Genomic DNA, 27,285 nt, shown 5'->3' on the forward strand with positions numbered 1-27,285 from the left:
AATTATTTTGATTTTACATGAGCATGCTTCCCAAACTTTTATTTTGAATTATTTTATTTTTCAACTTTTCTACCTTTTTGTTTTTATCATCCATGTTCCTAATAGGTTTCCCACATGTAAACCATACACAATTTCTATCTTAAGCTAACCAAGGATTCAACTTGGGATTTTTATTTTGTCTTTCTGCTTAAGGCTAGTAATGTGGCTGATAGAATAAAAGGGGATTTAAAGGCTCAAGGGGGCTAACAAAGGTGATGTAAAGGGTAGGCTATTTTGGGATAAGTAAGCTAAAATCAAATAATGGCCTCAATCACTCTCTTGGTATGTATTTCTATTCTATAATTGGACATATAGATTAAAACAAAATAAAGAACATCAGAATAAAAAAAAAAAGGGGCAAAACACACAGGAATAAAATATTATGGTTTGAATGTAACCATACAATTAAGCTCAAAACTCACAGGCTGTATATTCTCTAGCTCAAAAATCATTTATCACTTATGTATGTCATGCAGGTTTAGTTAAAAATTCCCATTATTCTCAATGTAAAACTTATATTGAATGGCTTTAAAGTTCTAGTGTTTCTCCTTGATGAAATGTTGTTAACTAACTAACATGTAATGCTATATATACAAGGTGTGTGGATTGTTTCTATTGTGTTCAAGTCCCTAGTTTACTTCCTTTTTATATTTTTCAATTTAAACTAAGCTATCTTATGCTAAAAAGGGTTAACTATACTAATTAATCCACAATTTCTATAACTAATAAGTTAGAATTGCAACTAAAACTAAATGGCTAAAATATGAACTAAAGTGCAACATAGAATAAATCCATAAAAATATCAATATATATATATATATAAGTACTGAGAAAATAAAAATAAAAATAAAGAGAAAAATACAGAAAAATAGCAAAATAAATAAAAAGAGTATGTAGTGGTTCACCAAAAAAAAAAAAAAGAACGCCAGAGATGGCGACCTCCCCACACTTAAAATGTAGCATCGTCCCCGATGCTCACTCAAGCAGGGTGTGAAGGGGTGTCATCACTGGAAGGGTGGGTAGCTGGGGTCTCTGTGGTGGCGGTCTGAGGATCAGCCTGCTGCAGAGGAGGTGCTGACTGGATAGGGATCTCGGGGTCTACAGCCTGAATCTGAGACGGAGCCTCCTGGTGTGATGCTGCCTGCTGGGTGCCTGCCTACTTTGCCTTGCTCTGAGGATGGGTCTCTACCTCGTGATCATCTGCCTCCTCCTCAGATGCCTCGGATGGTGTGTCAGGCTCGGAGAGGATGTCGCCAGAGCGTATCATCAGCTTTAGGTGCTCATAGCGTCGCTTGTTGCGATGCTCCATCTGGTCAAGCCGTCGAAACAGGCGGTGCAGTAGATAATAGATGGGCTTTGGGGCAGGTGGAGGTGCAGTGGTGGTGGCAGGGGTAGCTGTGCAAGAAGAGGGGCCGGCAGATGGTGTGGCTGTGTCAGCAGTAGCAGTGAGAAAAGGAGGTCTGTAGCCCAAAGCCAGAAAGTTCCTGCTGTGAGGGATAATCTTCTTGCATTCTGCAGCAGGTGGCTTTTCATTAGCATCCTCCCAAGGCACGTCAGCTTGACGGCCTAGCTGTGTAACCAAATAAGGAAAGGGAAGAGTGCCTCGGACGTGGACCCTGGCCATATAGTACCGGATAAAGCGTGGCAGGTAGAGGTCCTTACCCTCCATCACACACCATAGGAGGGTGATCATAGCGGCTGACATCTCAGTCTCGTGAGTACTCGGCATAATGAAGTTGCTAAGTATCTGATGCCATAGCCGAGCCTCATCATTTAGGTAAATCCGCTTGATTCCCTTTGGCATGGTAGTGTTCTGACCCATAATCCAAGGAACGGTCGGGTCAAGGGCTATCCGGGCTTTGACTGCATCCCAATCAAATTTCATGAAGCGCATATCTTCTTCAGCTTTCTGATAACCATCCAGCTGATCAGTTTTAGGCAGAAGCTTCAGAACATCTTTAATGGCCTCTTCAGTGACCAGAATATGCTTTCCTCTAAGGTTCACTGCATCTAGGGAGGTTTTGAAGTAATTGCAGTAGAATTCCCTAACCCAAGATGCATTGACCTCAGTCAGGGGTCTTTCCAGGAAGAACCAGCCTCGTTGTTTGATCTGGTCAGAGGTGTATTGCTGGAGTTCTTCTGGGATCTTCAAAGTTCTCTCCAGGTATAGGTTCCTGGAGGCTGCAAATATTGGATATCTCAGCTCACAGTATCGGTTTGCAAACTTTATTGGATCAGTAGCAGGGATTAGCTCGTCGGCCTTCTCCTGCGGGGTAAAATTTTTCTCCCGCAAGGAGGCATCATGCATGAGATCTATGATAAACATAGAGGCTTCTCCTCGTTTCCGTTTGCCAGTTGTTGCCTTTCCTTTCCCTTTTTTGTGGGAGTCCGACATCCTAAAAAAAAAATAGAATTCAAGGATATAATAAAAACAGGAAAACAATGGGGCAATTAACAAAAGAAGCACATAGTGGCAAAGGAGCAGGAGAGTAATGAATATGAGCTAAGTAAATGTGCATTAAGGATTGAATAGGAGTTAAAAGTTTGAAAAGAAGAAATCACAATCCAAAATGTAATTGAATTCATGTTAAATAGAAAAAATTAACATCATGTCATGGTTAGTATGTTAAAAGAAAGTGAAAGAAAATCAGAAGAGAAGTCTTTAAAGGTTAGGTTAGTTAGAATTGAAAAAGAGTTTACGAGGTTAACATTAGTGAGTTAGTAAAAAGTAGGTTAAAGTAAGTGGCAGAATGATAAGTTTCTAAGTAACAAGCATTCACAATTAAAGGCTACAGGTAACTCATAACCAAACATGAAAAACAGGTTGATGATGATTCAGATGGATATAAAATTAGCAAAAATGGAATCAAACATCAAAAATGCAGTTTAGGAACCAGGAAATCAAAAAGGATAAGAAAGCATGCCCGGGCAGTCATGAATTGGTTTGGTTAAAGTAGAGGAAAATAGAGTTCAAAATGCCAAAACCAAAACACGAATGAAAATATTTTACAGAAATTTGGGCAGCATTCCGGCTAAAATTGGATTGTCCCGGAAAATAAACAGCAATCAAATAGTTCATATGAATTAAAATTAAAGCTGTAATTACATATAAGGAATATAAACATGAAAATTTAGTGTACAGAGCAGCAAGAAACAAGAAAGTACAGCATATGAATATTACAGTCATCACAGCAACAGCAGAATAAAACAAGAAACAGGAACAGGGCAATTAAACAGACCTAAAGCCACTAACCACATCCTAGGCTACCTAACAACCTAAAATCCACTACAACATGCATATCTAACTAGCCTAATGACGAACAGAAACAGAAAAATAAGAATTAACGATGAAGAATAGAAGGGTGGCGTTCGTCGGAACCTGGTAGGCGTAGGAAAGAGAGTGGGGCAGAGAGCTGGCGGGGGATGACGGCGGCGGCGTCCGGCGCGGCGGAAGAGGGTGGCGCGGCGGTGGTGGCTGTTGTTCGGAGGAAGGGAGGGAAAGGGGGGTAATGGGGGTAGGGGGTAATAGGGGAAGGAAGGGGGGCGTGGGTAGTGCTGGGCGGTGACGGCGGCGCGGTGGTGGTGGTGGCGCGGCGTGGCAGTGGTGGAGAGAGGGGGAAGAAGGAGGAAGAAGAAGAAAGGAGGGGGAAGGAGGAAGGAGGGTTGGGTGGCGGCGGGGTCTGGGTGGTCGGCAGCGTCTGGCGGTGGCGGTAATGGTGGCTGGGTGGTGGTTGGGGGTTGGAGAAGAAGAGAGGAAGTGGAGGGGTTTGGGGAGGGGGGGCGCGACTGATAGGGTTCGCGTGACTGGGGGGTTATGAATCCACGCGATCGTGTGGGGCACGCGGTCGCGTGGTTGGGGCGAAAAGGTGGTTGACGCGATCGCGTGAGCGACGCGATCGCGTGGAGGGCAAAAAAAGTAAATGACGCGATCGCCTGGGGCATGCGATCGCGTCGCTGGGATTGTGCTAAACTTACGAATCCAGCATCATTTCAGGTTGTGTAATCCTTTTGGGGTGTTGTGTAATCCTATGTGACGCGAACGCGTCAGGGACGCGATCGCGTGGGCATTTTGTGCGAAACGCACAATGGCCACACGATTCCAGCCTAACTTTCTGGACGTTGGATCTTTACGCCGATCTCCAGGTCACGCGGCCGCGTGGATGGCGCGCTCGCGTGGGAAGTGTTTTTCGCAATGTGACGCGATCGCATGAATGATGCGGTCGCGTCGCGCACCCTTTTTTTTTAACTGTATGCAGAATGCAAATATGAATGCGATGCAAAACTCCAGGTTCAATATAATAAAATAAAACTTGAAAACAAATAAAACTAAATAAAAAATATTGAAAAAGGAACGATCATACCATGGTGGGTTGTCTCCCACCAAGCACTTTTAGTTAAAGTTCTTAAGTTGACATTGGATGAGCTTCCTGTTATGGCGGCTTATGCTTAAATTCATCCAGAAATCTCCACCAATGCTTGAAATGCCAATAGCCTCCAGGGTCCCAAACTAGGCATGTGAAGCTTCTGAGCAGCTTCAAACAGATTGTCAGGCTCCCGGGGTGACGAATGTCAGAATAGATTCCAGGATCCCAAACTTTGCTTTTAAATCCGCCTTCGTCTTGATCTATACTTTTCAATCTGGGCGGTTTAGAAATTAAATTCTCACCAGGATAACCAAACGTTTTCCAAAATCCATCTGATTGATCATGATGCCAATCCATGCACTTCGAGTTGAAGCGTGGAACCTTATTGAACCTTGTATACCAGCTCTGAGTACGAGCCATTTTCCGCTTACTCTTAAAGCCGCAGAGAGCTCTAAGCTGGCCATGTATTTCAAGCAAACCATATTCAAGTGGAAAAATTTAGTTAAAGGTTAAGGATTGTACCCACTTGAAGCTTGTATTGGGTGGTAATGGCCTTGGGATAGGTGGTTCCAGTGGTTCAGTGAGTTCTACTCCCTTGTGCTCTTCTGTAAAATTCTCCACTTCCTTGCAAGATTCTTCAAATGTATCCATGTCCTGATCAAAGCCATCTATGTCTTCCTCATTACTTAAGTCATAGACTGGAGGTTGAGAGAAATCTACCTCCATATCATCTTCGTATTCACTTGGGGAAGAGTCTTCGATCTCAGAGAATTCACTTGCGGATGCAAGTTCATTACTAGGAGAACTTGACTTGTGACTATCATCATCAAGGAAATTTGCTTCTTGGGTTATTCTGTCTAGTTCTTCATGAAGGACTTACTCTGGGGATTGCGCACAATCCTCTTTAGCATCAATTGTAACATCCTGGACAGAATGCTCCACAACCTTGGATTCCCATGGAGGTTCAGCGTCTCCTAAGTCTTCAACCAGCTCTTCTTCTTTAATAATAACAGCTTCTTCTACTTGTTCCAGTACGAAGCCATGCTCTGTCTTGTCCACTAGAATTTCTAGTATCTCCTTCATGCTACGCTCTTCGTTAGATTGTCCACATGGGGCTGTAGGAGGTCCTTGAATGTTCAAACATTTGGAAGATAATTGACTTACTGCTTGCTCCAGTTGATGAAGGGTTGTTTGAAGTTGATTTGCTGTTTCCTTGAGGCGAACCTCTGATTCTCGGGGTGATAGATTTGGATATGGCACAGGGGGAAGTGGTGGTGTTTGGGAGTGATTGGATTGGAACTGGGGTAAATGAGGATCATATGGTGGCGAATGGTGAAAAGGAGCTTGTGAGTGTGGTGGTTCGGAGTTATGTTGAGAGGATGGTCTATAGGCACATGGTGGGGCTTGTGGGTAATTACAAGGTTGTCCACCATGTCTATTTGCTTGGTATACATTGTAGAATGGTCTTTGTCCATGATATCTTGGAGGGTGTTGTTGCCTAAAGGGTTGATCAGATCCTCTTGGCTCCATCCATCTTTGATTTCTCTGACCTTGATGCATGTTCCTGTTATAACTTCCATTCCTTTCAATAACATTAGAACCAATCTCAAAGCGAAAGGGGTGAGAATTCATAGTAGCTAAAAAGAAATAAAGAGGGGAAAAATAAAGACAAATAAACAAGTAAAAGAAAAATATTTAATAACCAGTAATAAGGCACACGATTGCAATTCCCCGGCAACAGCGCCATTTTTGACGTCGGGTTTTTTGCCAGTAAAGAATTTTATAAAAACAGTCGCGTTGTAGATATAGTCTCTAAACCAACAAAAATCCCTTCGTACAAACGTTTTGGTTGTCACAAGTAACAAACCCCTAAATAAATTGATAACCGAGGTATTCAAACCTCGGGTCATCTTCTCAAGGAACTGCAGGGAAGTATGTTCTTATTATTGGTTATGGAGATTGTAAATTGGGGTTTTGAGAATGAGGAGCGAATGGTTTAATTGGAAATTAAAGTAAATGAAGAACAAGTAATTTAAATGGCAAGTAAAATAAATAAATGACTGTAAATAAGCTTTTGGCAAGGTATGAGAAATTAGAGGTCCTATCCTAGCTATCCTTATCAATGATGATGAGAATTGAGTCTTAATTCCACTTTGTTAACCTTTACTAAGATAAAGGAAGGTCAAGGGATTAATTGGTTTGATCTTCGAATCCTATTTATTTCCTAAGAAAAGATTGGGATTATTGAAGTTCATTTAATTAACAAGATAACAATTATCATTCATGTTTGAGTTTAATAACTCCTGAGTTACTGATTAAACATAGAAAATTTAAGGCCAAAGAAGCATATTTTCAATCATAGCACAAAATCAGGAAGGAAAATGGAAACTCATGCAAATTATATGAATAAGTGAGCAGAGAGTTGATAAAAACCACTCAAATTAGCACAAGATAAACCATAAAATAGTGGTTTATCACTATTCAAGTGGATTTCAGCTCGAGAATTCGAAGTTTCCTCATAAGAGATAGAGGCATCAAGTTTATGCTTGCACCAAGGTCACAGAATGATTTCTCAATAGTTATATTTCCTATGGTACAAGGTATATAAAACCTTCTAGGATCATCTTTCTTCTTTGGTAAACCTCTTTGGAGGATAGCACTACACTCCATTATCATCTCAACTATTTGTCCTTCTTTCAAGGATCTTTTCTTTGTTAGCACTTCTTTCATAAATCTGGCATATAATGGCATCTGTTCAAGTGCTTCTAAGAAAGGAATATTGATGCTGAGTGTTTTGAATATGTCCAGGAATTTTGAGTATTGCTTATCCTCGTTTTCTTTCTTGAACCTTTGAGAGTATGGAAGTTTGGGGACATATGGATTCACCCCTTCCTTCTTCTCTTGCAGTTGTGGTTCAATGATGTTCTTGTCTCCTTCTGAGCTTTGTGCATTCTTGGTCTTCTGATCCTCTTTACTTCTCTCTACTGTCTCTTCTTGTGGAACTTCTCTGTGGTGTTCTCTCTGAATGATAGCTTCTTTGTCCATAGTCTTCTTATTTTCCGCTATGATTGCTTTGTACTCCTCCCATTTTGTAGCTTTTCCTTTGTCTCTTGGGTCTTCAGTGGCACAAGGGAAGGTTTTTGCTTGCTTCTCACCCATCTCAATAATTTGTTTAGCCATTTGTCCCATGTGTCTCTCAAAATTTTTTATTGAAGCTTCTTGATCTTGCCTGGCCATCTCTTGAGTTTTAATGAGTTTTTCCATCAACATTTCTAAGTTGGAGATCCTTTGAGATTCTGGATGGGGCTGTGTGGGTTGTGATGGTTGTTGGTGAAAATTGTTTGAAAAATTGGAGGAGTTATTTTGTGGATTAAATGGTGGTATGAAAAAGTTGTTTTGGGGGATTTGTAAAGTGTGATGAGGTTGGGTATGTGTGTCTTGTGGTTGTGTGTAGCTATTGTTGTTAGTAGGGGATTGATTGTGCTTGTTTGTGTTGCCAAAACTGTTGGAGTTGAAGTCCCTTTGTCCTTGATTCTGATGCTCACCCCACCTCAAGTTAGAATGAGGTTTCCAGGATGGATTGTGTGCATCATCATGGAAGTCATGTTGGAATGAACTTGAGGTGTTATTCATGTATTGTACCTGTTCAGGGACTTGTTGCTCATAGTTGAGTGCCCTAAGACCTCCTTCAGATTGATTCCATCCATGTGGGATTTGAGATTGGCTTTGTGTATTCACTGTAGCAAGTTGAAGTCCATCAATTCTCTTGGCCATCATCTCCATTTGTTGCTGAATTTGTTGATGCATCTGTTTGTTTTGAGTCATGATTGCATTTACTCCTTCAAGTTCCATCACTCCCCTCTTTGTATTTGTGTCATGGTGCCTCTCATATGAGTAAAAATATTGATTGTTGGCCACCATATCAATGAGATCTTGTGCTTCTTGGGCAGTTTTCATCATCTGAAGTGAACCTCCAGAGGAGTAATCTAATGCTTTTCTTGATTTCAGGCTCAATCCTTCATAAAAGTTTTGAAGTTTCACCCACTCACTGAACATCTCTGGTGGACATTTCCTTATCAGGGCCTTATATCATTCCCATGCCTCATAGAGTGATTCTCCCTCCTTTTGTATGAAGGTTTGCACCTCTGTTTTCAGCTTGATGATCCTCTGAGGTGGGTAGAACTTGGCTAGGAATTTACTCACTAAATCATCTCAATTGTTGATTCTTTCCTTGGGAAAGGTTTCCAGCCATTGAGCAGCATTGTCCCTCAAAGAAAATGAGAATATAAGTAATTTGTAGATGTAAGGATGTACCCCATTTGTCTTGACAGTTTCACAAATCCTCAAGAAAATAGACAAATGTTGGTTGGGGTCTTCAAGAGGGCCACCTCCATAAACACAATTGTTATGCACCAAAGTGATTAGTTGAGGCTTCAACTCGAAGTTATTTGCATGAACATTTGGTGTGAGGATGCTGCTCCCATAGTGTCTGGGATTGGGGATAGTGTAAGAGGCCAACACCCTTCTTGCAGGTTGAGCATTGTTACTCACTCCCTCTTCACGCACCTCAGCCTCCATGACTTGCAAAATCACAAACAAACCAAATAAAACATGGACATTCTAATGCTAGAATGTGGTTAGAGGGTTAGGTGACATAATGTGTCAAATAGTTAATATGCTTAAAAGGAAAACAAAAGAAAAGTGCTTAATCTAGATTATCACCTACTTAATCATTGTCAATCTAAATCAATCCCCGGCAACGGCGCCAAAAACTTGATGAGGGAAAAACGATTCCACACAACCTCACCGGCAAGTGTACCGGGTCGCATCAAGTAGTAATAACTCACAAGAGTGAGGTCGATCCCATAGGGATTGATGGATTGAGCAACTTTAGTTAGGTGTTGAATTCAGTTAAGCAAATATTTGATGATTTGAGTGAAACTTGATTAACAGAAGTAAAATTTCAAGAAAAAAAAAGGGAGAAGGTAAATTGACAAAATCTTAAAGTGTAGAGGAAGTAAATTGCAGAAACTTAAAGTGCAAGAAAATAAAAGAGCTGAAACTTAAATTGCAAGAAATATAAATAACTGAAACTTAAAGTGCAAGGTATTGAAATTTGCTGAATCTAAATTGACAAGAAACTTAAATTGCATTAAGAATAAAGGGATTTGGGTGCTGGGAATTGAAACAGAACTAGAAAATGTAAAGTGAAGTAAAATAAAGAACTCTCAGACGAAGAAATTTGTTACCAAAACAGAAATGGGAAATTTGCAAAAGAGTAAAAACAGAATGAAAACTTAGATCAACTTTAAAATCTTAACAGAGAAATTGACAATCGCAATAGAATGACAAAACATAAAGGAAATCTAGATCACAATTGCTCTCTTAACAAAACAAAAAAGAAATTGTAGAAGAAAGTAAAAACCTAATATCAGATCTCAAATTCTTAGAACTATGAAAGGAAAAGCAAAAGATGACTCTCGGATGAAGAGATTCAGCAGAATTCTTCAATTCAAGTTCAAGACCCAAGAATAGAAAATAAAAGTTGCAGAAGAGAGAAAACAAAACGGAAAGGAAAATTTAGATCTGATCCTTATTCTAAAATTCTAAAAGAAAAATAAAAGAGAGCCCCCAATGAAATCAAATTCCTAGCTATTTATACACTTTCCAATTATGGCTTCCAGTACTTGGAGTGGGCTTTTTGTCCTTTGAAGAAATGGATCAAAATATCACTTGTTGCAGCTCCCAATGGAACGTTTCGTTCTCTAAGTGAGCGCAATGTTCATTCATCCACGCGTGCGCGTCACTGACACGTGCGCGTCCTTTTTGCATTTTTGCTTATTGACGCCTACGCGTCATGTACGCATATGCGTCACTGATAGCGTTAACTTAGTGAGGGCTACGTTGGCTTAGTGAGCGCTGCCAACGCGTGCGCGTGGGTAGCAAATATCTATTCCATGCTTCAGCGCCAGTCACGCGTGCGCGTGCTTCATCACAGCTGCTCCATCGATGCGTTCGCGTCATTTCTAGAATTTTGCCTCCAATTTTAAATCTTGCGCAAAAACGCTGAGTGATCAAACGTAGCGCTCTCTTTGAAAACGAGCGCCAAACATACCCACGCGTACGCGTCATTCACGCGTACGCGTGGATCTTCGAAAATTGCCTCCTGACACGTAAGCGTCTTGTACGCGTGCACGTCGCAAGTGAGCGTGGCGTTCTTTGTTTGAATGCAACGTTATACTGCAGCACTTCTCCTTTCCTTCATTTTCTCACCGAAAATCAACCAAACAAGCAATCAAAGTCTCACCAAAATCACAAGAATCTGCATCACTCATAATAATTAGTTAATTCTTGCATAAATCTCATGATTTTGTATTAAAATAAATGATGTTTGGTTGAATCAAAATAATCCTAAAATTCTACTCCAACCACTTACTTATTGTGCAAGAAAGTGCATAAAACCTAATAAAAGCAAGTAAAAATGCTAGTGAAACTAGTATAAGATGACTTGTCATCAGGTCGCGAGCATTTTGAAGACGAATGTTTGGGGCGTTTAAAGAAAGCACAGTCTTCTACTCTTGGTACACAGGTATGAGACAATTTTTATCCTTTTTATACACTTCTCCTGCAAAAGTTTGGCTCAGCACCAAAAAATACATGTCCTAATGTTCAACTGTCTATCAACCGCGCACCTTGTACTTGTGAGTCTGAAATCTAAATGGTTAGCAGCATGCTTAGATGTTTGTTTAAGGTTTTACATGATTGATAATTCCTTCCAAAATTAACACAAAATCCCCCTTATTATTTGGATAGTGATTACTGTATAAGATAATAAGAGGCATGCATATTTAACATTTAGCTTGCCATTTGTATTGAAAGATTTTGCTTATGGCTCACAAAAGGGTCTGGACCAAAATTTGATGAGAAGACAACGTATTCCATTGGTACAAGGTTGAAAGCATTCCCTGATTAGTTGTTGAAAACTATGGTATCAGGCAAACTTGATGCCATCTTTCCCGCTGCTACACGCCAATATGTGCCATTGATTGAGGAGTTATGGAATGACGCAGCCATTAAGGCCACATATGCAAGAAGAAGTGAATTAGAAATGTTGCCTAGTGTTGCCAGAAGAAGTAAATTAGATTAGATTTTTTCTAATATAGAATTATAATTTTTTAAATGTTTATTTTGGAAGTTGAATTTATTTTTTTTAAATGTTACATTCATATTTTATTATGTGTAAAATCCATATAAATAAATGAAAGATTAATTTTTTAGTATTTTATTTTATTTTAAAGATTAACTTATTAACATTTCTATTTTATTTTCTATTTTCTATTTTTTCTTTTTTTTATTTGAAAAGGATTAGGCCACGCTTTGGAAGTATAACGACAAGTTTTGACTTTTCGGTACGCCTTAAAATCTTGATTGTATGTCAATCTTTCGGCACGCTTTAAAAGCATGGCAAAATGTAAAGCGTGCCAACAGATCCACAAAAGCGTGGCGATAGAGTCTTTGTGGTAAAAGCTAGAACCAAGGGCACCGCATTCTCTGATCCGAAAGATTCGACCTTATCTGTGGCATTTTGAGTAGGATCACTAAGGAGAATGAGCTGCAGGAGTATCACCCTCAATCAAACTAGATTCGCACTAACCCTGGGATTCAGATCTGGAGGAGCATTAGTGATCTCTTAAGAAGGGCGTTGATCACATACAGCTTGCCATAGAAGAAATCATTCATAGTTGAAGTAGACAGTAAGACCGGATTAATCCAGAAGAACAAAGCATCTCCAAACCTTAACCATCTTCATATCATTGCAATCACCATCAATTGAGTAACATTTTATTTATTTTACTTTTATGCGTTTTAAACTAACAAACAACTTTTCTATCTGCCTGACTAAGATCTACAAGATAACCATAGCATGCTTCAAATAACAATCCTCGTGGGATCGACCCTCACTCACACAGGTATTACTAGGACGACTGGTGCACAAAATCGTGATCATTCATTCCTTGGTAACGGCGCCAAAAACTTAATACGCACGTTCATAATCTTAGTTCTTTGTCACAACTTCACACAACTAACCAGCAAGTGCACTGGGTCATCCAAGTAATAAACCTTACGTGAGTAAGGGTCGATCACACGGAGATTGTCGGTTTGAAGCAAGCTATGGTCACCTTGTAAATCTCAGTCAGGCGGATTCAATTGGTTATGGAGATTTGATAATTAAAATATAATTAAAATATAAAATAGGATAGAAATACTTATGTAATTCATTGGTGAGGATTTCAGATAAGCGTATGGAGATGCTTTTATTCCTTCTGAACCTCTGCTTTCCTACTGCTTTCATCCAATCATTCATACTCCTTTCCATGGCAAGCTGTATATTGGGCATCACCATTGTCAATGGCTACATCCCGTCCTCTCAGTGAAAATGGTCCAAATGCGCTGTCACTGCATGACTAATCATTTGTCGTTTCTCAATCATGCTAGAATAGGACTCAGTAATCCTTTTGCGTCTGTCACTACGCCCAGCACTTGCGAGTTTGAAGCTCGTCACAGCCATCCCTTCCCAGATCCTACTCAAAATTTCACAGACAAGGTTTAGACTTTATGGATCTCAAGAATGGCCGCCAATAATTCTAGCCTATACCACGAAGACTCTTATCGTAGATCAGGAGGCTAAGAGATATGCATTCAAGCTTGCTTTCTTGTAGAATGGAATTGTTTGTCAGGCACGCGTTCATAAGTGAGAATGGTGATGAGCGTCACATAATCATCACATTCATCATGTTCTTGTATGCGAATGAATATCTTAGAGAAGAAATAGGCTTGAGTTGAATAGAAAAACAATAGTACTTTGCATTAATTCATGAGGAACAGCAGAGCTCCACACCTTAATCTATGGTGTGTAGAAACTCTACCGTTGAAAATACATAAGAACAAGGTCCAGGCATGGCCAAATGGCCAGCCCCCTAAACGTGATCTCAGAACATAAAATTAGTCAAAGATTAACCAGAGATCCAGAGATGTAAATACAATAGTAAAAAGTCCTATTTATACTAAACTAGTTACTAGGGTTTACAGAAATGAGTAAATGATGCAGAAATCAACTTCCAGGCCCACTTGGTGTGTGCTTGGGCTTAGCGTTGAAGCTTTCACGTGTAGAGGTCTTCCTTGGAGTTGAACGCCAGTTTGTAACTTGTTTCTGGCGTTTAACTCTGCTTTGCAACTTGTTTCTGGCGTTTAACGCCAGAATAGGGCAGAAAGCTGGCGTTGAACGCCAGTTTACGTCATCTAAACTTGAGCAAAGTATAGACTATTATATATTTCTGGAAATCCCTGGATGTCTACTTTCCAACGCAATTGAGAGCGTGCCATTTGGGTTTCTGTAGCTCCAGAAAATCCACTTTGAGTGCAGGGAGGTCAGAATCCAACAGCATCTGCAGTCCTTCTTCAGCCTCTAAATCAGATTTTTGCTCAAGTCCTTCAATTTCAGTCAGAAAATATACCTGAAATCACAAAAAAACACACAAACTCCTAGTAAAGTCCAGAAATACGATTTTTAATTAAAAACTAATAAAAATATACTAAAAACTAATCAAATCATACTAAAAACTATGTAAAAATAATGCCAAAAAGCGTATAAATTATCCGCTCATCACAACACCAAACTTAAATTGTTGCTTGTCCCCAAGCAACTGAAAATCAAATAGGATAAAAAGAAGAGAATATACTGTAAATTCCAAATATCAATGAAACTTAGCTCCAATTAGATGAGCGGGACTAGTAGCTTTTTGCCTCTGAACAGTTTTGGCATCTCACTTTATCCTTTGAAGTTCAGAATGATTGGCATCTATAGGAACTTAGAATTTAGATAGTGTTATTGATTCTCCTAGTTCAGTATGTTGAGTCTTGAACACAGCTACTTTATGAGTCTTGGCCGTGGCCCTAAGCACTTTGTTTTCCAGTTTTACCACCGGATACATAAATGCCACAGACACATAATTGGGTGAACCTTTTCAGATTGTGACTCAGCTTTGCTAAAGTCCCCAATTAGAGGTGTCCAGGGTTCTTAAGCACACTCTGTTTTTGCTTTGGACCTGGACTTTAACTGCTCAGTCTCAAGCTTTTCACTTGACACCTTCATGCCACAAGCTCATGGTTAGGGACAGCTTGGTTTAGCCGCTTAGGCCAGGATTTTATTCCTTTGGGCCCTCCTATCCACTGATGCTCAAAGCCTTGGATCCTTTTTATTACCATTTTCTTTTGGTTTTAAGGGCTATTGACTTTTTCTGCTTGCTTCTTTTTTTTCTTTTTCTTTCTTTTTTTTTCGCAGGCTTTTCTCTATTCACTGCTTTTTCTTGCTTCAAGAATCATTTTTATGATTTTTCAGATCATCAAATAACATTTCTCCTGTTTTGTCATTCTTTCAAGAGCCAACAATTTTAATATTCATAGACAACAAATTCAAAAGACATATGCACTGTTCAAGCATTCATTCAGAAAACAAAAAGTATTGTCACCACATCAAAATAATTAAACTAATTTGAAGGATGAATTCGAAACCATGTACTTCTTGTTCTTTTATTTTTAGAACATTTTTCAATTAAGAGAGGTGATGGATTCATAGGACATTCATAGCTTTAAGACATAGACACTTAAACACTAATGATCATATAGTAAAGACACAAACATAAATAAAACATAAGGCTCAAGAACCGAAAAATAGGAAAATAAGAACAAGGAGATTAAGGAACGGGTCCACCTTAGTGATGGTGGCGTCTTCCTCTTCTTGAAGAACCGATGGTGCTCTTGAGCTGCTCTATGTCTCTTCCTTGTCTTTGTTGCTCCTCCCTTATAGCTCTTTGATCTTCTCTAATCTCATGGAGAATGATGGAATGCTTTTGGTGTTCCATCCTTAGTTGTCCCATGTTGGAACTTAATTCTGCTAGGGAGGTGTTGATTTGCTCCCAATAGTTCTGTGGAGGAAAGTGCATCCCTTGAGGTATCTCAGGGATTTCATGGTGAGGAATTTCCTCATGCTCTTGTTGAGGTCCATGATCTCTTTGCTCCATCCTTTTCTTAGTGATGGGCTTTATGGACCTTTGAGATGAATCTCTCCATCTCCCATGACTCAGAGGTGGAAGCTTTTGCTTTCTCTTTCCTCTTTCTAGAGGTTTCTCTGGCATTAGGTGCCATAATTGGTTATGAAAAAATAAAAAAGCAATGCTTTTACCACACCAAACTTAGAAGGTTTGCTCGTCCTCGAGCAAAAGAAGAAAGAAAGGAGGAGAAAAAGAAGAGATGGAGGAGATGGTGATGTGTGGTAGGTTCGGCCAAGGGAGGGTGATAGTGTGTATGAGGGGTTGGGTTTGGGAGGGAAAAGAATTTGAATTTTGGAGGTAGGTGGGATTTATGGGGAAGAGGTATGGAGGTGATTGGTGAAGGGTATTTGGGGAAGAGTGTTATGAAAAGGTGTGAAGAGGAGAGAAGAAGAGGTGGGATAAGTGGGGATCCTGTGGGGTCCACAGATCCAGAGGGGTTAAGGACTTAGCATCCCTGCTCTAGGTAGGCATGCAAAACGCCCTTAGAATGCATGTCTGGCATTAAATGCCAGCTTGCTACTTGTTTCTGGCGTTTAACGCCAACTTTTCTCCCATTCTTGGCTTTAAACGCCAATTCCATGCTCTGTTCTGGCGTTAAATGCCAGTCTGGTACTTGTTTCTGGCGTTTAACACCAGCTTGATGCTTCTTTCTGGTGTTAAACGCCAGTTTGATGCTTCTTACTGGCGTTTAAATGCCAGTAAGCTCTTCCTCCAGGGTGAGCTATTTTTAATGTTGTTTTTCATTTTGTTTTTGATTTTTTAGTAATTTTTGTGACTTCACCTGATCATCAACCTAAAGAAAAAATAAAATAGCAATGGAAAATAAATAGATATAATTAAATAACATTGGATTGCCTCCCAACAAGCGCTTCTATAAAGTCAATAGCTTGACAGTGCGCTCTCATGGAGCCTCACAGATGTTCAGAGCATTGTTGGGACCTCCCAACACCAAACTTAGAGTTTGAATGTGGGGGTTCAACACCAAACTTAGACTTTGGTTGTGGCCTCCCAACACCAAACTTAGAGTTTGACTATGGGGGCTTTGGTTGACTCTACAGTGAGAGAAGCTTTTCATGCTTCCTCTCCATGGTTACAGAAGGAGAACCTTGATTCTTAAATACAAGGTAGTCCTCATTCAGTTGAAGGACCAACTCTCCTCTATCCACATCAATCACAGTTTTTGCTGTGGATAGGAAGGGTCTTCCAAGGATGATGGATTCATCCTCATCCTTCCCAGTGTCTAGGATTATGAAATCAGTAGGGATGTAAAGGCCATCAACCTTTACTAACAAGTCCTCTACTAATCCATAAGCTTGTTTCAATGATTTGTCTGCCATCTCTAGTGAGATTCTAGCAGCTTGTACCTCATAGATTCCCAATTTTTCTATTACAGAGAGTGGCATGAGGTTTATCCCTGACCCAAGGTCACACAAAGCCTTCTCAAAGGTCATGGTGCCTATGGTACAAGGTATGAAGAACTTTCCGGGATCTGGTTTCTTTTGAGGCAATGTCTGCCTTATCAATGCACTTAGTTCATTGGTGAACAAGGGGGGTTCATCCTCCCAAGTATCAGTACCAAATAAATTGGCATTCAACTTCATGATGGCTCCTAGATATTTAGCAACCTGCTCTTCAATGATGTCTTCATCCTCTTCAGAGGAAGAATAGTCATTAGAGCTCATGAATGGTAAAAAGAAGTTCAATGGAATCTCTATGGTCTCTAGATGAGCCTCAGATTCCTTTGGTTCCTCAAAGGCAAACTCCTTATTGGTCAATGAACGTCCCAGGAGGTCTTCCTCACTAGGATTCACGTCCTTCTCCTCCTCTCTGGGTTCGGCCACACCAAGTAAGGTTATGGCCTTGCACTCTCTTTTTGGATTCTCTTCTGTATTGCTTGGGAGAGTACTTGGAGGAGTTTTAGTGACTCTTTTACTCAGCTAGCCCACTTGTGCCTCCAAATTTCTAATGGAGGACCTTGTTTCATTCATGAAGCTTAGAGTGGCCTTAGATAGATCAGAGAATATATTTGCTAAGCTAGATGGATTATGCTCAGAATTCTCTGTCTATTGCTGAGAGGATGATGGAAAAAGCTTGCTATTGCTAAACCTGTTTCTTCCACCATTATTAAAGCCTTGTTGAGGCTTTTGTTGATCCTTCCATGAGAAATTTGGATGATTTCTCCATGAGGGATTATAGGTGTTTCCATAGGGTTCTCCCATGTAATTCACCTCTGCTATTGCATGGTTCTCAGGATCATAAGCTTCTTCTTCAGAAGATGCTTCTTTAGTACAGTTGGATGCAGCTTGCAATCCATTCAGACTCGGAGAAATCATATTGACTTGCTTAGTCAATATTTTATTCTGAGCCAATATGGCATTCAGAGTATCAATTTCAAGAACTCCCTTCCTCTGAGGCGTCCCATTACTCACAAAATTCCTTTTAGAAGTGTACATGAACTGGTTATTTGCAACCATGTCAATGAGTTCCTGAGCTTCTGCAGGCGTTTTCTTTAGGTGAATGGATCCACCTGCAGAATGGTCCAATGACATCTTTGATAATTCAGACAGACCATCATAGAATATATCCAGGATGGTCCATTCTGAAAGCATGTCAGAAGGACACTTTTTAGTCAGTTGCTTGTATCTCTCCCAAGCTTCATAGAGGGATTCACCTTCTTTCTGTTTGAAGGTTTGAACATCCACTCTAAGCTTGCAAAGCTTTTGAGGAGGAAAGAACTTGGCTAAGAAAGCCATGACCAGCTTATCCCAAGAGTTCAGGCTATCTTTAGGTTGAGAGTCCAACCATATTCTAGCTCTGTCTCTTATAGCAAACGGGAAAAGCATAAGCCTGTAGACCTCGGGATCAACCCCATTGGTCTTAACAATATCACAGATTTGCAAGAATTCAGTTAAGAACTGAAAAGGATCTTCTGATGGAAGTCTATGAAACTTGCAATTCTGTTGCATCAGAGAAACTAATTGAGGCTTTAGCTCAAAATTGTTTGCTCCAATGGTAGGGATTGAGATGCTTCTTCCATGTAAGTTGGAATTTGGTGTGGTAAAGTCACCAAGCATCTTCCTTGCATCTCCACCATTGTTATTATTTTCGGCCATGTCTCCTTCTTTTTCAAAAATTTCTATCAGGTTCTCTCCAGAAAGTTGTGCTTTAGCTTCCCTTAGCTTCCTCTTCAGAGTCCTTTCAGGTTCAGGATTAGCTTCAACAAGAATGTTCTTATCCTTGTTCCTGCTCATATGAAAAAGAAGAGAACAGAAAAGAAAATATGGAATCCTCTATGTCACAGTATAGATATTCTTTATGTGAGTATAAGAGGAAAAGAATAGAAGAAGATCGGGTTCGAATTATGAGTAGAAGAGAGGTGTTAGTAGATAAATACATAAATAGAAGGTGATGAGAGAGGGGGGAGAAAATTTGAATTTAATTTAAAAATAAAAGAAAAATATTTTTGTTTTTATTTTAAAATGTAGTTTTAGTTCGAAAATTAAGAGAAGGAGTAAAATTAAAATTAAAAATTAAAACAATTAGTTAATTAGAAAAAATTTTGAAAAAGTGGATGGGAGTTTTTGAAAATAAGAGAGAGAAAATTAGTTAGGTGGTTTTGAAAAAGATATGATTGAAATAGAAAACTTTTAAAAATAAACCAAAAAGTCAAGTAGTTAATTGAAAAAGATTTGAAAATCAAATTTGAAAGGGTGAGAAGTTAGAATAGATTTTGAAATTGATTTTGAAAAAGATATGATTGAAATTGAAAAAGATATGATTGAAAATCATTTTGAAAAAGATTTGAATTGGAAATTAAAAAGATTTGATTTTTGAAAATTAAAATTGATTACTTGACTAACAAGAAACTAAAAGATATGATTCTAAAATTTAAAGATTGAACCTTTCTTAATAGGCAAGTAACAAACTCAAAAATTTTTTTGAATCAATCACATTAATTGTTAGTAAAGATTTTGAAAAATATGGAATAAAATAAAAAAAAGATTTTTGAAAATCAATTTTGAATTTTCGAAAATATGAAAGAAAAATGAAAAAGATTTGATTTTTTAAAAATAAAGATTTGAAAAAGATAGAATTTTTAAATTGAAAATTTGATTTGACTCATAAGAAACAACTAAATTTTAAAAATTTTTTGAAAAAGTCAACTCAAATATTCGAAATTTATGAGAAGAAAAAGGGAAAGATATTTTTTTATTTTTTAATTTTAAATGAGGAGAGAGAAAAAAGGAAAGATATTATTTTTATGTTTTTCTCTTTTTCTATTAAACAACAAAAAATGAAACAAAACATAAAAATTTATGATCAAAATGAGTAATGCATGCAAGAACACTTTGAATGTCAAGATGAACACCAAGAATACTTTGAATGTCAAGATGTACACCAAGAACATGTTTTTGAAAATTTTTAAGAAAAGAAAAATGTGCAAGACACCAAACTTAGAAATTTTCAAACTTTAGACACTAAAAAATTGAAAGTGCATATGAAAAATAAGAAAAGACACAAAACAAGAAAATACAAAGATCAAACAAGGAAAATCATCAAGAACAACTTGAAGATCATGAAGAACACATGAACCCACTTTCGAAAAATGCAAGAAGAATAAAAACATGCAATTGACACCAAACTTAAAAGTTGATACTAGACTCAAGCAAGAAACATCAAATTATTTTTGGTTTTATGATTTTATAAAATTTTTTTGGATTTTTCGAAAATTATTTGGAAAAGAAAAATAAGGATTTCAAAATTTCTAATGAGAATTCCAGGAATCATGCAATGTTAGTCTAAAACTCCGGTCCAGGAATTAGACATGGCTTTTTAGCCAGCCAAGCTTTCAGTGAAATCTCCGGTCTAAAACACTAGACATAGCCAATGGCCAGCCAAGCTTTAGCAAATCATTACATACAAAAGCTAAATTGCTGAGAAAGACAAAGAAGCTCTTCTAATGATAGTTGAAACCTCTGTCCAAAGGATTAGACATGGCTTAACAGCCAGCCAGGATTCAGCATATCACCATGAAACTCTAGAATTCATTCTTAAAAATTCTGAAGCCATAGAATAATTTATTTTTTTTTGAATATTTTTCGAAAATAAAAATAATAAAAATAAAAAACTTAAAATTAAAATAAAATTACCTAATATGAGCAACAAGATGAGCCGTCAGTTGTCCAAACTCAAACAATCCCCGGCAACGGCGCCAAAAACTTGGTGCACGAAATCGTGATCGTTCATTCCTTGGTAACGGCACCAAAAACTTAATACGCACGTTCATAATCTTAGTTCTTTGACACAACTTTGCACAACTAACCAGCAAGTTGATGAGCGGATAATTTATACGCTTTTTGACATTGTTTTTAGTATGTTTTTAGTAGGATCTAGTTACTTTTAGGGATGTTTTCATTAGTTTTTATGTTAAATTCACATTTCTGGACTTTACTATGAGATTGTGTGTTTTTCTGTGATTTCAGGTATTTTCTGACTGAAATTGAGGGACTTGAGCAAAAATCAGATTCAGAGGTTGAAAAAGGACTGCTGATGCTGTTGGATTCTGACCTCCCTGCACTCAAAGTGGATTTTCTGTAGCTACAGAACTCGAAATGGCGCGCTTCCAATTGCGTTGGAAAGTAGACATCTAGGGCTTTCCAGAAATATATAATAGTCCATACTTTGGCCAAGAATAGATGACGTAAACTGGCGTTCAACGCTAGCTTTCTACCCAAATCTGGCGTCCAGCGCCAGAAAAGGAGCCAAAACCAGAGTTGAACGCCCAAACTGGCACAAAAGCTGGCGTTCAACTCCAAGAAGGACCTCTGCACGTGTAACATTCATGCTCAGCCCAAGCACACACAAAGTGGGCCCCGGAAGTGGATTTATGCATCAATTACTTACTCATGTAAACCCTAGTAGCTAGTTTATTATAAATAGGACCTTTTACTAGTCTTTTAGACAATCTTTGGTCTCAGTTTTAATCCATTGTTCATCTTTGGATTATCCTTTGATCTATTGATCACGTTTTGGGGGCTGGCCATCTCGGCCATGCCTGGACCTTTCACTTATGTATTTTCACGGTAGAGTTTCTACACTCCATAGATTAAGGTGTGGAGCTCTGCTGTTCCTCAAAGATTAATGCAAAGTACTACTGTTTTCTATTCAATTCATCTTATTTTGCTTCTAAGATATTCATTCGTACTTCAATCTGAATGTGATGAATGTGACAATCATCATCATTCCCTATGAACGCATGCCTGACAACCACTTCCGTTCTACCTTCGACTGAATGAGTATCTCTTAGATCTCTTAATCAGAATCTTCGTGGCATAAGCTAGAATGATGGCGGCATTCAAGAGAATCCGGAAAGTCTAAACCTTGTCTGTGGTATTCCGAGTAGGATTCAATGAATGAATGACTGTGACGAGCTCCAAACTCGCGATTGCGGGGCGTTAGTGACAGACGCAAAAGGATAGTAAATCCTATTCCAGCATGATCAAGAACCGACAGATGAATAGCCGTGCCGTGACAGGGTGCGTTGATCATTTTCACTGAGAGGATAAGATGAAGCCATTGACAAGGGTGATGCCTCCAGACGATTAGCCGTGCCGTGACAGGGCATTGGATCATTTTCCCGAGAGATGATCGAAAGTAGCCGTTGACAATGGTGATGTATCACATAAAGCCAGCCATGGAAAGGAGTAAGACTGATTAGATGAAGATAGCAGGAAAGCAGAGGTTCAGAGGAACGAAAAGCATCTCCATTCGCTTATCTGAAATTCCTACCAATGATTTACATAAGTACCTCTATCCCTATTCTATTATTTATTATTCGAAAACATCATTATCAATTTATATCTGCCTAACTGAGATTTGCAAGGTGACCATAGCTTGCTTCATACCAACAATCTCCGTGGGATTCGACCCTTACTCACGTAAGGTATTACTTGGACGACCCAGTGCACTTGCTGGTTAGTTGTATCGAAGTTGTGAACCATGGTATTGGCACCATGTTGTTGGCGCCATTGCCAGGGAAAGAAAGAGCCATGAATTTTACATAATCAAAGTGTAATTACGATTGTGCGTACCAAGTTGCTCACGTTGCCAGGGATTGTTTGAGCCTGGACATCACAATTTCATGAACCAAGTTTTTGGCGCCGTTGCCGGGGATTGTTCGAGTTTGGACAACTGACGGTTCATCCTGTTGCTCAGATTAGGTAATTTTCTTTTTATTTTATTTTCAAAAAAAAAATTTTCAAAAATATGTCAAAATTTTCTCACCTGTTTTCGAAAAAAATTTTAGATTCAAAATTTTTAAGAATGAATTCTAGTGTTTCATGAAGCATGTGAAGCCTGGCTGGCTGTAAAGCCATGTCTAAATTTATTTGGACTGAGGCAGCAATTTGTTATCAAGAGCAAGCTAGTTGTTGTTAATCCACCTGCTACTGTTCCTGATTTACATGCTAAAGCTTGGCTGGCCATTGGCCATGTCTAGTGTTTTGGACCGGAGCTTTCATTGAAAGCTTGGCTGGCTAGTGTGCCATGTCTAATTCCTGGACTGAAGCTTTAGACTAAACATGGCAAGATTCCTGGAATTCATGATAAAAATTTTTGAATCCTTATTTTTTCTTTTTCATATAATTTTCGAAAAAAAATCCAAAAAATTAGAAAATCAAAAAAAAAAAAAATCAAAAACATTTTTTGTGTTTCTTGTTTGAGTCTTGAGTCATGTTATAAGTTTGGTGTCAATTGCATGTGCATCTTGCATTTTTCGAAAATTTTATGCATTCATAGTGTTCTTCATGATCTTCAAGTTGTTCTTGGTAAGTCTTCTTGTTTGATCTTGATGATTTTTTGTTTTGTGTTGTTTAGTGTTTTTCATATGCATTCTTGAATTCTTAGTGTCTAAGCATTAAAGAATTCTAAGTTTGGTGTCTTGCATGTTTTCTTTGCATTAAAAATTTTTTCAAAAATATATTCTTGATGTTCATCATGTTTTTCATAGTGTTCTTGGTGTTCATCTTGACATTCATAGCATTCTTGCATGCATTCATTGTTTTGATCTAAAAATTTCATGCATTGCATCATTTTTCTTGTTTTTCTCTCTCATCATAAAAATTCAAAAATCAAAAAAATATCTTTCCCTCTTTTCTCTCTCATCAAATTCGAAAATTTGAGTTGACTTTTTCAAAATCTTTTTAAAATCAAGTTGTTTCTTATGAGTCAAATCAAATTTTCAATTTGAAAATCTTATCTTTTTCAAAAATCAAATCTTTTTCAAAATTCTTAGTTATTTTCGAAAATTCCAAAAATATTTTTCTTATTTTTATACCAAATTTTCGAAAATAACCATAACAATTAATGTTTTGATTCAAAAATTTCAAGTTTGTTACTTGCTTGTTAAGAAAGATTCAAACTTTGAGTTCTAGAATCATATCTTGTGATTTCTTATGAATCAAGTCATTAATTGTGATTTTAAAAATCAAATCTTTTTTTTCAAAAACTAATTTCTATCATATCTTTTCAAAAATATCTTCTCATCTTATCTTTTTCAAAAATCTAATTTCAAAATATCTTTTCCAACTTCCTAACTTATCTTTTCAAAATTTGTTTCAACTAACTAACTAACTTTTTGTTTGTTTCTTAACTTTTTCAAAACTACCTAACTAACTCTCTCTCTCTCATTTTTAAAAATATCTTCCCCCTTTTTTCAAAATTTCTTTTTAATTTATTAATTGTTTTAATTTTTAAATCTTAATTTTCGAAAATTACTAACATTTTTTCAAAAACTATTTTCGAAAATCACTAACTCTTTTTCAAAAACTATTTTCGAAAATTCCATCTCTCTCATCTTATTCTATTTATTTATTCATTTACTAACATCTCATCTCACATCTCAACCCTCCTCACAGTTGTGTTTCTTCCATTATATTACATTCTTTGTCTCCCCCTCTTCTTCTACTCACACAGGGACCCCTATACTGTGGTATAAAGGATCTCTATTATTATTAGTATTTTTCTGTGCCCTCTTCTTTGTCATATGAGCAGGAGCAAGGACAAGAATATTCTTGTTGAAGCAGATCCAGAACCTGAAAGGACTCTGAAGAGAAAATTAAGAGAAGCTAAATTACAACAATCCAGAGATAACCTTTCAGAAATTTTCGAACAGGAAGAGGAGATGGCAGCCGAAAATAATAATAATGTAAGGAAGATGCTTGGTGACTTTACTGCACCTAATTCCAAAGACAGCCTGAACTCTTGGGATAAGCTGGTCACGGCTTTCTTAGCCAAGTTCTTTCCTCCTCAAAAGCTGAGCAAGCTTAGAGTGGATGTTCAAACCTTTAGACAGAAAGAAGGTGAATCCCTCTATGAAGCTTGGGAAAGATACAAACAGTTGACCAAAAAGTGTCCTTCTGACATGCTTTCAGAATGGACCATCCTGGATATATTCTATGATGGTTTATCTGAGCTATCAAAGATGTCACTGGACACTTCTGTAGGTGGATCCATTCACCTAAAGAAAACGCCTGCAGAAGCTCAAGAACTCATTGACATGGTTGCTAATAACCAGTTCATGTACACTTCCGAGAGGAATCCTGTGAGTAATGGGACGCCTATGAAGAAGGGAGTTCTTGAAGTTGATACTCTGAATGCCATATTGGCTCAGAATAAAATATTGACTCAGCAAGTCAATATGATTTCTCAGAGTCTGAATGGAATGCAAGCTGCATCCAACAGTACTCAAGAGGTATCTTCTGAAGAAGAAGCTTATGATCCTGAAAACCCTGCAATAGCAGAGGTAAATTATTTAGGTGAACCTTATGGAAACACCTATAACTCAACATGGAGAAATCATCCAAATTTCTCATGGAAGGATTAAAAGCCTCAACAAGGCTTTAATAATGGTGGAAGAAACAGGTTTAACAATAATAAACCTTTTCCATCATCCACTCAGCAACAGACAGAGAACTCTGAACAAAATACTTCTAATTTAACAAACTTAGTCTCTGATCTATCTAAGGCCACTGTAAGTTTCATGAATGAAACAAGGTCTTCCATTAGAAATTTGGAAGCACAAGTGGGCCAGCTGAGTAAAAGGATCACTGAAATCCCTCCTAGTACTCTCCCAAGCAATACAGAAGAGAATCCAAAAGGAGAGTGCAAGGCCATTGACATAAGAACCATGGCCGAACCTGTAAGGGAAGGAGAGGACGTGAATCCCAAGGAGGAAGACCTCCTGGGACGTCCAGTGGTCAATAAGGAGCTTCCCTCTGAGGAACCACAGGACTCTGAGGCTCATCTAGAGACCATAGAGATTCCATTGAACCTCCTTATGCCCTTCATGAGCTCTGATGAGTATTCCTCTTCTGAAGAGAATGAGGATGTTACTGAAGAGCAAACTGCCAAGTTTCTTGGTGCAATCATGAAGCTGAATGCCAAATTATTTGGCATTGATACTTGGGAAGTTGAACCTCCCTTGTTCATCAATGAACTAAGTGATCTGGATCAACTGACATTGCCTCGGAAGAGACAGGATCCTGGAAAGTTCATAATACCCTGTACTATAGGCACCATGATCTTTAAGGCTCTATGTGACCTTGGTTCAGGAATAAACCTCATGCCCCTCTCTGTAATAGAGAAACTGGGAATCTATGGGGTGCAAGCTGCTAAAATCTCATTAGAGATGGCAAATAATTCAAGAAAATAGGCTTATGGACAAGTAGAGGACGTGTTAGTAAAGGTTGAAGGCCTTTACATCCCTGCTGATTTCATAGTCCTGGATACTGGAAAGGAAGAGGATGAATCCATCATCCTAGGAAGACCTTTCCTAGCCACAGCAAGAGCTGTGATTGATGTGGACAGAGGAGAATTGATCCTTCAATTAAATGAGGACCCCCTTATGTTTAAAACTCAAGGATCCCCCTCTGCAACCATGGAGAGGAAGCAGAAAAAGCTTCTCTCAAAGCAGAGTCAACCCAAGCCCCCACAGTCAAACTCTAAGTTTGGTGTTGAACTCCCATATCCAAACTCTAAGTTTGGTGTTGGAGAGTCTCAACAAAGCTCTGCACATCTGTGAGGCTCCATGAGAGCCCACTGTCAAGCTATTGACATTAAAGAAGCGCTTGTTGGGAGGCAACCCAATTTTTATTTATCTAACTATATTTTTCTTAGTTATATGTCTTTGTAGGTTCATGATCATGTGGAGTCACAAAATAAATATAAAAATTGAAAACGGAATCAAAAACAGCAGAAGAAAAATCACACCCTGGAGGAGCATCTGTCTGGCGTTCAGCGCCAGAACAGAGCATGGTTCTGGCGCTGAATGCCCAAAATGGGCAGCTTCTGGGCGCTGAACGCCAGAACAGGCATGGTTCTGGCGTTCAACGCCAGAAATGACACACAAATGGGCGTTGAACACCCAAAATGGCCACCAACCTGGCGCTGAACGCCCAGAGTTGTGTGCAAAGGCATTTTTACATGCCTAATGGGTGCAGGGATGTAAATCCTAGAACACCTCAGGATCTGTGGACCCCACAGGATCCACTCAGGATCTGTGGACCCCACAGGATCCCCACCTACCTCCACTCACTTCTTCTCACCACTCTCTTTCACACAACCCCAAAAACACTCTTCCCCAAAAACCCTTCACCAATCACCTCAAACTCTCTTCCCCATCACCTCTTCACCACTCACATCCATCCACTCTTCCCCATAAACCTACCTCATAAACTCCACCTACCTTCAAAAATTCAAAACCAATTTCCCAC

General features: G+C 38.6%; 2 non-coding genes and 1 pseudogene across 2 annotated transcripts; 1 reads left to right on the forward strand and 2 right to left on the reverse strand.

Moving 5' to 3' along the window:
* Window positions 1–1,018: 1,018 nt before the first annotated feature.
* Window positions 1,019–8,459, reverse strand: LOC148553630 (uncharacterized; annotated as a pseudogene).
* A 9,658-nt stretch (window positions 8,460–18,117) lies between these two features.
* Window positions 18,118–18,225, forward strand: LOC148553631 (small nucleolar RNA R71). The gene has a single exon (XR_015893044.1). It is a non-coding gene; the product is annotated as a small nucleolar RNA R71 (small nucleolar RNA).
* A 6,608-nt stretch (window positions 18,226–24,833) lies between these two features.
* Window positions 24,834–24,941, reverse strand: LOC148553632 (small nucleolar RNA R71). Its single transcript, XR_015893273.1, has one exon. It is a non-coding gene; the product is annotated as a small nucleolar RNA R71 (small nucleolar RNA).
* Between the last annotated feature and the right edge of the window lie 2,344 nt (window positions 24,942–27,285).

This window comes from Arachis ipaensis, chromosome B7 (genome assembly GCF_059453495.1).
Source record: "Arachis ipaensis isolate K30076 ecotype BB chromosome B7, ASM5945349v1, whole genome shotgun sequence".
Taxonomy (NCBI): domain Eukaryota; kingdom Viridiplantae; phylum Streptophyta; class Magnoliopsida; order Fabales; family Fabaceae; genus Arachis; species Arachis ipaensis.